Here is a 13144-nt window from a genome sequence, read left to right as displayed (position 1 = left end):
GAGTCCAGGACAGTCAAGGCTACACAGAGAAACCCTGTCTCAGAAAATCAAAAAACAAACAAACAAACAAACAAAAGAAAAAAAACAGGATCAAGACTAATATCCAAAAATTAGCAAATGAAGAATTCCAAGCACTCTAAAATGAAATATACGTAGTTATGGATACAGCTTCCTAATACAAAGGCAGAGAACAGGGTGCTAGTCTGGACAACCAGGAAAAGAAGCAACATGACATAGGTAAGGAGAGTGGGTTTAATATTCAATATATCCTCGAAAAAGGGTTTCTTTGTGTGGCCCTGGCTATTCTGGACTCTTTGTAGACCAGGCTGACCTCAAACTCAGAGATCCACCTGCCTCTGCCTCTGCCTCTCGAGTGCTGGGATTAAAGGTGTGCACCACCACACCTGGCAGTATTGAATATTCTTAAGGCTGGGTGTCATAGTACACACCTATAAAACCCAGCAACTGAGACAAAGAAGTAGGAGAATCAAGGTCAACCTATAAGTCAAAACCAGACTCTATCTAAAAATAACAACAAAAACCTAAAACCAAACAACACCAGCAGAATGCTCTGAAAGACCTAAGATTTTGTAGGGCTGTGGTGGCCTACACCTTTAATCACAACAAAGGCAGATCGACCTCTGAGTTCGAGTCTAACCTGGTCTATACAGAGCAAGTTCCAGGGCATCCAAGGTTACCCAGAGAAATCCAGTCAGAGGGAAAAAAAAAAACCCAAAACAAACAATCAACGAAACAAAGAAACAAACAAAACCTGAAGATCCTACAGAGGTCCTTAGCAAAGATTAACAGGACCTCCTCCTAGCTCCACCTACCATCTGGAATTCGGGAAAGATGCAAAAAGCCGTTTCCTTACCTGTAGAGTAAGTCGGGCTAAAGAACATGACAACTATGTAGTCGCAAATGTCAGAGTCTCCTTGGAGAACAACGGAGAACACTCGCCAATCTTCATCAGAGGAAAGTAATACAATGCAACCTGTGTCCTGGAGATTACAAGGCAGCCTTAAGGAGGCCTTCTGGAGGAAGGGAGGGTGGTGAGACACAGGAAGCCAAGGCTGAGACAGTTTCTAGGGACGAGATAAAGTAAGTCTGGTCTGGGAAGGTGCACTGTGGTGAAGAAGAAAGGTCACGCCTGTGGGATATTTAGAAGGGAGAAGCTAACGTGGTTGAACTCCATCTAATAACCAGGTCACCACTTTCTGACCTGTCCAGAGTAACTAATGAGATGTGGCCAAGCTTGATTTTTTAAAAAAATGTATGTCAAGCACAGTATGTTCTTCATAATAGACAAAAATAAAAAATAAAAAAAAATTACGCTTTTAACTGAATTTGAAAGGATAGTTTGAAATAGTTCAGGAAGATAGTCAAAAGTGCACCAGCCTATAAAAACGACATTCTCTTGTGTTTAAGTAGAAAGCAAAAGAATAAAGTAAACCGGTATTGTGTCACAGAAGCACAGCATAAGTTACACACACACACACACACACACACACACTTTAAATTTTGTAGCAGCCATTATTTCATCAATTAAGATAAAAACATATAAAATATATTTTCTTTTCCTGGTGAGCTTCAAAAATATTTCAGACTTAGAGTAGCATATCCACTCAGACCTGGCACACTTCAAGTGCCCAAGAGACAGTCGTGGCTCAGGGCCACCATTACGGACACACTAGACTGATGACGGCCTTGAAGGATCCTTTTGAACAAGGCACTTATTCATAGGTACTCACTTTGCAATAGTCACCTCAGACAGCTGATGCTAATCTAATCATATCTTGCAATAGACTGTGAGGCCTGGAAAACCATCCCATTCCCCTTAGGATAATGAGCAATAAGTTAAATATCCTGCCAATTTTCTTTTTAAAAAAAAATAGCATTTTATTTCATGGACATTGAACTATTTTATGCATCCTCTGAAACAGTGACACAAAGGTCTTTTTCAAAGCAATGCATACGGCCATTCCATTGCCTAGCTGAACTTTTCCAGAGTGTGCCAAGCCCCAGCACTGATCCAATTGAAAACAATCTTTGGCCAACAAGAGCTGCTTGTAGAATTTAGCACCTGGCTTGATTAGCAGCACTCACTGTGGTACTCAGGAGCAGAGCGTAGGCCGAGAGCCCACCCGCCAGAGTTTGGATCCAGTCTTTTCCTACAGAACAATTGCTTGGACTCTTTACTGTTATGAACTGGAGACAGAGATGAGGAAGGGTTGAGACCGGTTCTCACTGTATCACCCCAGTCTTCCTCTGCCTTCCATTTGCTGAGATTAGCAACTTGCGCCTGCACGCCCTGCCAGCTGCCTTGATAAGACAGACAACTGCTCTGCGCCTCCATTTCCTCTCCTGTAAAAAGTGGTAAACAGAGGAGCATGCCACAGGCTTGTCATGGGATTAAATGAAGGCATATGTGAAAATTCTCCGGACACACAGTCTCATCAATAATTCTTCGCCTTTCATGGACATATAAAACCCTCCAGAAACACCAGTGTCACACATCTCAATCTCATCCAGGTTTCCAGGCAGCTTTGCACAAAGTGCCACAAGTAGCCTGGCTTCACATCCTCATCTTGGCCCATAACATAATACACCTGCACCCCTGTACAAGCTACTAAAGCTCTGAGCCTCTGCTTTTTCTCAGCTGCAGGGGAGGCACATCTCTCACATGCTAAGTAAGAATAACAAAACAGCTGAATTTGCTGCACGATACAGAGAGGATTACACTGGGCAAGCAGGATGACAGGTAAGCTGGCTAGGCATGAAAGGTGTCCCATGTCAGTTATCCCAGGTGGCCAGAGGCAGGCTTAAGGGCTACATGGTGAGGCCACATATCCAAAGAAAGAAGGAAAGAAGTGAAGAAGGAAGGGAGGAAGGGAGGGAGGGAGGGAGGGAGGGAGGGAAGAAGAAAGGAAGGAAGGAAGGAAGGAAGGAAGGAAGGAAATACAATTTCTGTTCTTTCCCAAATATAAGTAGCATTTTCTCTCTTGTTTCTCTATCTGGGCCCATTGTTGCTTTAAACCCATAAATTTGGGGCTGACCTGAAAGACCCCACTTCTGAGTGGACTAAAGGTACAGAGACACAGTTATGACACTACTGGCTGTTTCCAGGAGTGACTGCAAATTGTTACTAAGCTCTTAGTAACGACTCCAATCCTCCTAAGCCTCGGCAAGTCATCTCAGCTCCCAGTTCCAAGGACTAGTCTGAAGAGCATGGAGATTTCCTTCCATGGTGATGCATCCTCACAAGGTTAGAGGATGTCCCCTGAATATCCCCCAACTTCCTGTTAAAAGCCTAGGAAGCATCCGTCCTTTGTGGGTGAGTCATCTATGGTACATTGGAAAGAGCTGGTCAGAAGACAGGGTTTAGGTCTCTGTGCTGGAATTCAACCAGCTGTCTGACTTTGGGGAAGTTGCTTGACCTCTGTGGGTCCCAGAGAGTTCTTGTTTCATTGGCTCACTGTGGAGTGTGCATTTATGTAATGTGGCTTGAAAAGTCCTGTTCTCATTTACCATGAGACTTGAGGACCAATGTAAGGTGTGGCTTTATCTAAACCTCCCTTCCCTCTTCTTATGCTTTGGTAGTATTATTTTTAGGATTGGGAAGAGATAAAGGAATTCTTGCCTTTATATCTATCACCTGTGTCATCCCCTCTTCTCTCACCCAGCTCCAAAGTCAGTAACTGGAGATCCAGACCTCTGAAAGCAGGAAGAGGATGAGGCCAAGGCAAGAAGCCTGGGGCCCAGATGACTCACAGCTGTGGAATCCATTAACTGTGGAATGCTCCCTGCCTTCTCCTCCACAGCAAGTGTCTGGGTTAGCAAGGTGCAGATGACTGATAAAGGAAACAAGCACTTTTCTTTGCAGGCCCAAATTAATTTCTGTCTGCACACATATATGCACACACGTGTGCCTCCAACATCTGCAGAACACACTCTTCTATTAAGTTGTATGAAGACAAAAGATGAATTGTTTGGGAAAAAAAATATGTTTGATAAAGTACAGCATGCTTTCCAGTTGACTTTTTCTCCATTGGCATTTGCTAAATTAAACCTTTCAAATCTTCAAATAGGAGTAAATTTTTAAGAGAAAGGGACTAAGTGGAAAGTGGGAATTCTTAGCTCCTGAAAGTCTGCAAGATTGTCTAGATGTTGGATTGTAGGATTGTAGTGCTGGTGGAGGAGCACAAGGCCATGCAGACTGTATGAAATGTTAACAATGCCAGAATGCTTTGTTTAAAAAAAAAAAAAAGACGGTCAAAAAGCCTAAAGCTAATAAGCTTGCATTACATGCTCATACAGAAAACTCCTTAATCTTCTGTCTGAGTTGCTCTTTAGTTAAATGGATGCCAGGATTACAGAACAAGAGTAAAGGACCTCAAAGGGGACATTCCAAATACCTTGTGCCTGGATTTTCTCACACCACGATACATATTAAAGTTCTATTAAACCAGCTGCTAATAATTTTCAAATGGCTCATTAGTTCTACCCATGACCTTGGGCCGCTACCAATTTCAAACCTTGTCTTCAAGTCTTAATCAACAATCTTGACTGGAGTCTTCTTCTCAGAAGAGCAAATGCCTTGAGAGAAGACTGTGGGCTGCACAGTCTTCACTATCTGAGATTTGTGCAATACGGAATCTTAACCTAAAAACCCCAATCTTCCTGAAAGGAAAGCTGAGAGTTCCTTCTCTAGAGAAAGGTAACAAACTAAACTTTGCTCTGTTTATAAAGAAAATTTGTTTTTTCTTTCATTCCCGCCTCCCACCCCTCACCCCCTTTGTTTAGCATCAGAATGCCTAGATGGCTCTCTCAGGATTCTGGAAAATTCTACTGAATGTGCTTCATCAACAATGGGAATTTATCCAAAGGGAAAAAGCAAAAGAAATTCCAGGAAAATATACCCTCACCTCCTTCAGATGAATCTAAGAAAACGTCACCTTTTCTATAACCAAGGGCATAGAGAAAGGAAGAGCTCATAGGGATGATTTTATTTTCAGATGTGATTTATCGAAGGAACTGAAGACGGCTCGGGGAGAAATCAGCACTCTGAGTGGGACCGAGCCAAGACCAAAAGGAATGTCCTTTTCTTGGGCTTGGAAGAGAACATAGTTTTCTCTCTTGTGACCGTCTTAACTTCAAAAGCAGAAGTAAGCAGTGCCGTTCCATGCAGAGCTCTTCTGGCTTTGTTTCCACTCTTTCCACAGAGAAGAGGAAAAGTGGCCCATTGGGTGTCCCCACCAAAAGAGGGGGAAGACACCACCACTGTTTCTTAACTTTCAGGACATTGATAACTCAGAGGAAACAAGAAAAGAGATGGATCAGAGATTGTTCTGGAATTAAACATTAGATTAAAAAAAGATATCAAGAAATTACGAGATTTCAAGAAATGTTCAGAATTTCCGAGTGGCAAAAAGCAAAGGTCCTGTGGTTTGTGTCTAAGGAAAATGTTCTTTGCTACTTTGATTCTCTTTTTGTATTTTTGTTCCAGGAAGACAACTCTTCTTCAATTGGTGAAAATTCCAATTAATCTTTCCTTTCCTAGAAATCCATCACCTCCCTCCTTTGCCAAATACACTTTCTGTTCCACCTCTGACTTTTTATTAATGCTCACCAAATTAGCTAAAACTCTTGTACTAGCCACATTCTTTGTTAAAAGCAAAAAAAAAAAAAAAATTATTCGCTCAACTTCAAGGATATAAATAATTTTTTTAAAGGACGCCACTTAGTCTTCAAGAATAAAAATGAGAAAGTTGCCTGGATCATCTCTTTGTTCACTGTGCTGGCGTGTTTCCAGGCAGGAGAAGGCAATAATCTCAAGATAATTGAACAACTTAGTCCCTTACGTGCTCCCCACCATGCAATACTGTTGAGTGTGACAGCATGATGCAAGTGACATGGAGCTTTAGTGCAGAGGACAAAGGCAGGGAGTGACCTGGAGAATTCCTTACCAGAGCTTATGCCCTCTGACCTAGTCACATTTGGCTACCCAAGGCATGCACCAGAGCTCTGAAGATAAGCCTGGGTGCATCACTGGGAATGACGATCTTTTCTTTTCTTTTCTTTTCTTTTCTTTTCTTTTCTTTTCTTTTCTTTTCTTTTCTTTTCTTTTCATCTTAAATGGAGTTTAGCTCAACCACAGAAGGTAAAGGTGGAAACCTGGAGCCAGGCAAGGCAATGTATGCCTGTAGTCTCAGCACTTAAAAGTCAGAGACAGGCACGGAGGTGTGGGGGTGATCCTCAAGAGTTTGAAGCCACCTGGGGCTGGAGAGAGGCTTCCGAGCCAGCAGGGGCTACAGAGGAAAACCTCAGCTGAGGACAGAGAAAGAGATTAGCAGATAGATGCAAAGATACAATGCCCTGAAAGACATTTCATGTGGTAACTCGGTATATACCCCAAAAGAATTCTAGAAGATATTTTGGAAAACTGCAAGCCAGTATTCTTGGATGGGGCACTGCAGATATTACTGAGTTTATGCTTGGAACTGTTTTGTTCCGTCCACACGCAGAGCAATATAGAAGAGGGCACGCAGATTCGTCAAAGCCAGGAAAGCCATTTTTACATCCGTTACTGCCCAAAAGAGCAATTCTATCACAATATTTTGTAAACTGGGGGGGGGGGGGGGGCAGAAGCTCATCTACGAATGCTCAAGTTAGTCTATGAGAAGGGCTAGCCTGAGACTCTGGTGCGCCAATCAGAAAGGTGATGGAGGAATCCGAGACCAACGCGGAAACTCTCTGCAGCCCAGAAGATGAATTCTCAAAGAAATGGTCACATCTATTACTAGTCCATAGATGCCACAGTCACCCCCACATCTTAATCACCTGAGCCCAGCAAGAGTGACTGAGAGGACAATCATGATGTCCAAGCAGCTTTATTTGAGGGAGTCAATCGCCAGCAACTAATGATTAGATAAAAAGCCAAAGAGAATACACCACAATGTACCATTTCTAGGTGGGCAGCTAGTTTACATGTGGGTGGGTTCAGGCATAGATACTAGGTTATAAGGGTCTGGAATACAAACTAGGTTCTTCATGTCTCTAGAGCCAACATATACCACAAACCTGGAAAGTGGAAAATACCCAGTAAACTCCTTTCAGTGGTTGGGGGACAGGACACAGAGCATCTGCCTAGCATGCATTGGTCCTAGTTTCCAATCCTGTCACAGACTTTAAAAAAAAAAAAAAAAGGAAGGAAGAATGAATGAAAGTAAAAAATGAATATGAATGAACGAAGGTGAAAAACAAATTAGGCTTGTGTCTTGCTTTCAATAACAAGGAACTCAGCTTCCTTTCTTAAAGTAACCAGGCAATGTTGAATTAGAGATGAACGCGGCTGACAATCATGGAAAAGGTACTGACTGCTGTTCCCCACTAAGGTGCATCCATTTGTCCCATTTGGCTGGGCTGGCAACAGAACTGGGGCTGGGCAAGGCAAGGCCATAGAAATACCAATAGCAGAGACAAAGCAAAGAACAGGGCATGGGACACAGCCTGATAAAGTTCTCCAGCCTGGTTCCTTTTTAACCAGGCGTCATCCCTGTACATTCGCTAGCATGGCTTTTTCCATTCCAACCCAGAAGATGCAGCACTGACAGGCACAGCTGAGCTCCTGGAGCATGAGGGAGCTGGGCGGAGGTGCAAAACCAGAGTTTTACAAAGATGAATAAGGAGGCAATGCTTTTGTTTTCGGAGGCCCCCCACTGAAAAGGGGCGGGGAGGAAAGGTGTGTGTGTGTGTGTGTGTGTGCATGGGGTGAATGTACTGACTTCCACCTTGGTGCCCCATTAGGCCAATATTTTGCAAAACCAGGTGTGTACAATTTGCTTATTAAAGTTCTCACCCTGGGGCAACTGACAAGACTCATCAGTCCTGGAAGACAAGTGCTGTGACCCCAAGGCAAGTTAGCGCATATCCAGAATATTTTAAGCTCGAAAGAGAATCTTTTTGTTCAAGTGAACCGGAGTCATTCCACCAAAACCAACAGACTGGGAGGAAAAGGAACTAAGAGTGGTTTGCTCCCAGTTTTGTGTAAAATGATGGTCTTCCAAAACACAGGGTCAAGGAATGGGGGTTGGGGGTTGGCACAGGGGGAAATCTGTATCTGTGATTCGACAAGAAGTATTTCATCAGAAGGCATAAGCCCTGCAAGGTTTTAGAACCAACAGGTTGCTATTTTGGTTTTCTGTGATACGGTCTCATTCTATAGTCCAGGCTGACCTGGCGATCTTTATGTGGGCTCAGGGTGACCTTGAACTCATGAGGATCTTTTCCCCACTTTGGCCTCCAGAGCTCTGGAGTTGCTGGTGTGAGCCACCACACTTAGCTTGAGCCCAACTGCTTAAGCACCAAGATCATTCAGAAAACTGTGTTACCTTCTCTCTTCTTTGGTTTCTGGGAAAATGAGACACATGGAGAAGCCAGTGCAAATGACCAACACTGCCATTGACCAGGACAGTGGCTCTCAGTCTTTCCTAATGCTGCAGATCCTTTTACAGTTCCTCATGCTGTGGTGACCCCAACCATACCATTATTTTCACTGTAATTTTTGCTGCTGTTATGAATTGTAATGTTACTATCTGATTTCTAATGGTCTTGGTTGACCCCTGTGAAAGGGTCATTTGACCCTAGAGGGGTTGAGACCCACAGGTTGAGAGCCACCGGCCTTGGGAATCTGCCTGATACTTAAAACACCAAATAAGCAAATAAATGAATAAACAAACAAATAAGTAGCCCAGTTCTGTTGCCAGCCCAGCCAAATGGGACAAATGGATGCACCTTAGTGGGAAACAATGCTTTTCCACTATTATCAACAGCATTCATCTCTAATTTGACATTAATGGATTGTTCTACCTGTGAAATGCATCTCCCTCCCTCTAAACATTAGCCCTATTCAGGCCACGGTATTATCAGTTAGGACTTAAGAGGATAATCGTGACACTTCTGGTGGTAGGTATCCTGGAGGATAAATAAAGTCTACATTTACAGCATGATTAGCACATATCTCACATTGTTCTAGACAACTACAAATCCACAGCACCCTAAATTTCCAAGCAAATTGATCCTCTACATCTGTTCTCACAGCAGTTCATCTTTGGAAGTTGGAAAGGGTTTCCAAAATTATATTTAACGTCTTATGAGGGTCTGGTTTCCGGAAAATCTCTGAGCAAAGTTCCCCCCTCTCTGCCCCCCCCACTGCCCCCCCCCATCTAAATTGATGGAATCCAGTATGCTAAGGATAACTCCAAAGGGCCTTCCCAATCCTGGCTGCATCATTCTAACTACACAAAATTTATAGATTCTAGCATGCCGTAAAGCAATCCTCTTCCCTGTGAACTTCTTGATCAACACTTGACTTGCCTCATTAAAATAAATTAGAAGAAGAGAGAAAGGAAACAGCGTACAATGTGCGCTTGACTTTGCTCAACACCCTGAGAGGTTTTATGCAATTTAACAACGTAGGCGCCTTGAGCAAATCTCTTAAATGGTTTTGGACTCAAATTCTCTGGCTATGAAAAAAGATTAAATACCATTCAAGGTTTCTTCTAGTTCCTACAGCCTGGTAACTGCTAGGGGCCCTGAGAAAATACCTCGTGGCAATAAGGTCCCCAGCTCAGCTATGTTAACTCTAGACCCAGAGGTTCTCAACCGTCCTAATGGGTGTGAGCCTTTAACACAGTTCCTAATGGTGTGGTGATCCTCAACCATAAAACTTTTTTCATTGCTACGTCATAACTGTAATTTTGCTACTTTTATGAATTACAATGTAAATATCTGATATGGAGGAGGTCTGGTGGGCCCATAGATTGAGAAACACTGCTCTAGACAGTTCTGCCATCTTTGAGCCTTTTCTCCCTTTCACCTACAGGAAAGAACTCAGAAGCTAGCCTATGAGATCACGTCAGAGAGAGCACGCAGGGGACAGGCAAACTAGACAGCATGGAACAGTGGTGTCTAAGCCAGCACTCAGGGAGGTGGAGGCAGGCAGATTTCTGTGTATTCGAGGCTAACCTGGTCTACAAAGCAAGTCCAGGACAGCCGAGGCTACAGAGAAACCCTGTCCAGAAAAACAAACAAAGATAGCAGGCAAAAGGGAGCTGGAGAGTCCTTAGCAGTGATGGAGAAAGAGCTCATCCTGTTAGCTGATACAGCCCAAGGTGAAGGCCATTACAGGTTCAAACCGCTACTTAACATCCATTTCCTGGATAAGTCACAGGAACAAGCTACCCCACATTGGTCTCTACTTCCCGGTTAAACAATCTTTTTTTTTTTTCTTCCCATTTTAAAACGTTTGGAAATGGGATGTCTCTAAACACATTCAGTAGGAAAGTGTTTGACTAGGGAGTAAATCTGACTTTTAAAAGGGACAGCAACTATGCGGAAGTGCCACCTCCTGTCACTTACTCCCCCCACCCTTCCCCCACCTACTGCAACCTTCTCGGCTTGATCTCCACTCTCTTTCAACAAGCCCAGACAAGGCACAGAATCCCACAAATGAAGCTCCAGGCAGTCTCCACCAATCAATCCCAACTGGCACATGAGAAATAGGAGCTATCTGCCAACACAGCCGAAGTGAAATAAGCGTGGATCCCCAACACAGGAAACTGCAATTCCATTCCGGGTTTCCCTAGCTGACTTTCCTACACCATGGACTTTGGACCAATCACTTAAGCCTTTCCAGAGCTGGATGCAAACCAAAGGGGCTGGGCAGGATGCCTTCCAGGGTGCAGGTAATGAGTTCACACTCACTATTTGATGAGAGCAACTCCTTCCCTTTCAACCCTCTCTCCTTTCTGCCTCTCATAGCTGCCCCTGTTGTGTATTTGGGAACCAGGGCTTAGAATGTGCTCACGGTCTATGTCTGGATCCTCAAGGCGGCGGCAATCCTGGCATTTTATTTTTAAAACCGGGATCCAGTGTCATTGCCAACATGCAGTGGCTTGAATCCTGAGAGCTGGATACCCTTGAGTCATTATCAACTTTTGAAAACAGGCAACAACATTCACACAGCTGAAGAGAAACACTTCAAGCTTTAACATTTGGGCTTGTCAAAATCCTAGTGAAGTCAGGAAAAGAGACAGTCTAAAAAGTGACCTAGCGAAGAAGCGACTCCAACCACTTTCTTACCACCTAGCCATCACCTCCTTTATTAATGCTGAGGCAAGAGTCCTTTTGCAGCCTGTCAAACTAAAACCAACAATCCCACTTCTTCTTGCCTAGGTGTTATGTGTTAGTTATTATTTAATTTTAAAAACAATCAAGTTTGTTATTTTATTCAAAATAGGCATTACACACTTTCTAGACTACTTTGTGCTTACTTTACCTTCTTCTGGGAAACACAAAGCCTTCGTCTGTCTAGATGAGGAAACTTCCAGAGAGCAAGTCATTCTGAGAACATGACTCTTTCTGGCCTCCTCTCGTCAGGGGCTGGAGTACAGGTGGGAACTGGAAGCTCTCAGGCATTGAGTGGGCTCCAAAACACCAAGCAATCAACATCATTCCCGTGTGCAGGATGGCCATTTCAAGTTGTCCTGTTCTCAAATCCTGAGAGTCTCATGGGCTCTGTCTGCACCATATGCCCAAGGAGTGACCTCACATAGATTTCGTCTGGAGAATCTGGATGGGGCAGGCTCGTTTGCCACAGTGATCTGAGTCACAGCTCAGCAACATGTCAGGGTTAACAAGATCACATGTTCAGCTGCCACTTAAAGCCTTGGAGGCACTTCAACCTCTTAACTTGGGTAAGCACTAGGAGCCTAGCAGGTAGTGTCCAACGCCTCAAAATAACTTTAAACTATACTCCCTTCTTGGAACATCTAAGCATGCCAAGGGCATGACGAGGAGTTCTTGGGCTACGATTACTACTTTTCTGTTACTAAAAATGACAGGTAATCAGATAAATTTCCTCAAATTTTTCTATAAAGTCCTCCTCGGTTGTTTCTCCTCTTCTAAAACATTCTTCCTATCTATCCCCTATGAAACTCTTAGCGTTCAAACAAAATATGTAGAAGAGCCATTCCTCTGATAACACATTCTCTATGGCTAACTCACTATACTGTGAACTTGGAGTTTTATGACTGAAATGAATTTTATGGGTTGATAATATGTAAAAAATAATAATCCCCCTTATTCTCTCAGGTAGCCATTGTCCAGTCTTGTACCTCAGTGATTTCCCTTCTACGTGAGATGAATGAAAGCACAATACGTTCTAGGAGATATGTTGGTTCTGCCCACTGCTTTGATGAGGCATTATCTTCCTCTTTGGGGCAAGGTTTACTGAGCTGTCCCAGTCAAGTCACTGTGCCCTAAGCAGCACAACTTCATATCAGGCATATTATTGGTCCTACATCATGCTGACCTTGCAGCCAGGGTCACTCACAAATAGGTCAGTGAACAGTGGCTTAAGGTTAGAGGCAACAGCTTCAGACCAAGCCAGTCTGAAGCTATATGGAGCAAGTCCTTGGTCAACAAGTGCATTTCTTTATTAATAGAAAAAAAATGTTTTTACTTGGGTAAAGCAATAGCAATTTCTTTGTATTTAAATATTAACATAATGACTTTCTTTTGTTTCTGCCAAGTGAATTAAAATGAAAAAACATGCATGTACTTTAACTGATGAAGGCAGATTCTGCTGACATGGCCTTCATGGTGGGAAGGATGGGCTAGGGCAAAGGAGGATGATGGAAAAGATGGAGCTTGACAAATGAATAGTCTGCCACTAAAACACTAAAGTAACATTTTCCAAATGTAAATCATTCTATTCAGTACCCTTAAGGGGCCCTGAAGGGACTACATTCCTGGGGAAGAAAAGATGTAAGCCTATTATTCCATAGCTCTAATGACTATCAGCTACTGTCCTTTGCCTACTTCTTGCATGCAATCCGCTCAAACACAGTGGCTGCATCTCTCTTTCTCACTGCACAATGACAACTGTGCTCAAGGTCAGAGGAACTCTGGCTCCTACATATTCTCTGCTCCTAGTCTATACCCAATGAACCTAAAAGCCCAGTTTCAATAAATCCGTTCCGTTCTAAGTTCTCAGAATAATTCTGAAGATCAACCAGGCTTAGCAATCACAATTTCATAGTGACTTTTTAAAGGGCGATGCTCACCCTTCCCCTGACAAGTG

The 13144-nt window shown here is 43.3% G+C and overlaps 1 protein-coding gene across 8 annotated transcripts in view; it reads right to left on the bottom strand.

The window, feature by feature from the left end:
- The window catches only part of ZNF462 (zinc finger protein 462), a 139512-nt gene that overhangs the window by 103228 nt on the left and 23140 nt on the right, over positions 1-13144 (bottom strand). The window contains exon 1 of one of the 8 annotated variants that reach the window (XM_084783102.1): positions 11339-11609. The exons of the other annotated variants lie outside the window; for them this stretch is intronic. The gene's annotated coding sequence lies outside the window, so the exon portion shown is untranslated. Of the gene's footprint in view, positions 1-11338; positions 11610-13144 lie in introns of those variants that run through there. 8 annotated transcript variants of the gene reach the window in all.

This window comes from Acomys minous (genome assembly GCF_964271855.1).
Source record: "Acomys minous genome assembly, chromosome: 1".
Classification (NCBI taxonomy): domain Eukaryota; kingdom Metazoa; phylum Chordata; class Mammalia; order Rodentia; family Muridae; genus Acomys; species Acomys minous.
Note: the sequence above shows the minus strand (reverse complement) of the source record. Positions and strands in the feature narration are given on the sequence as shown.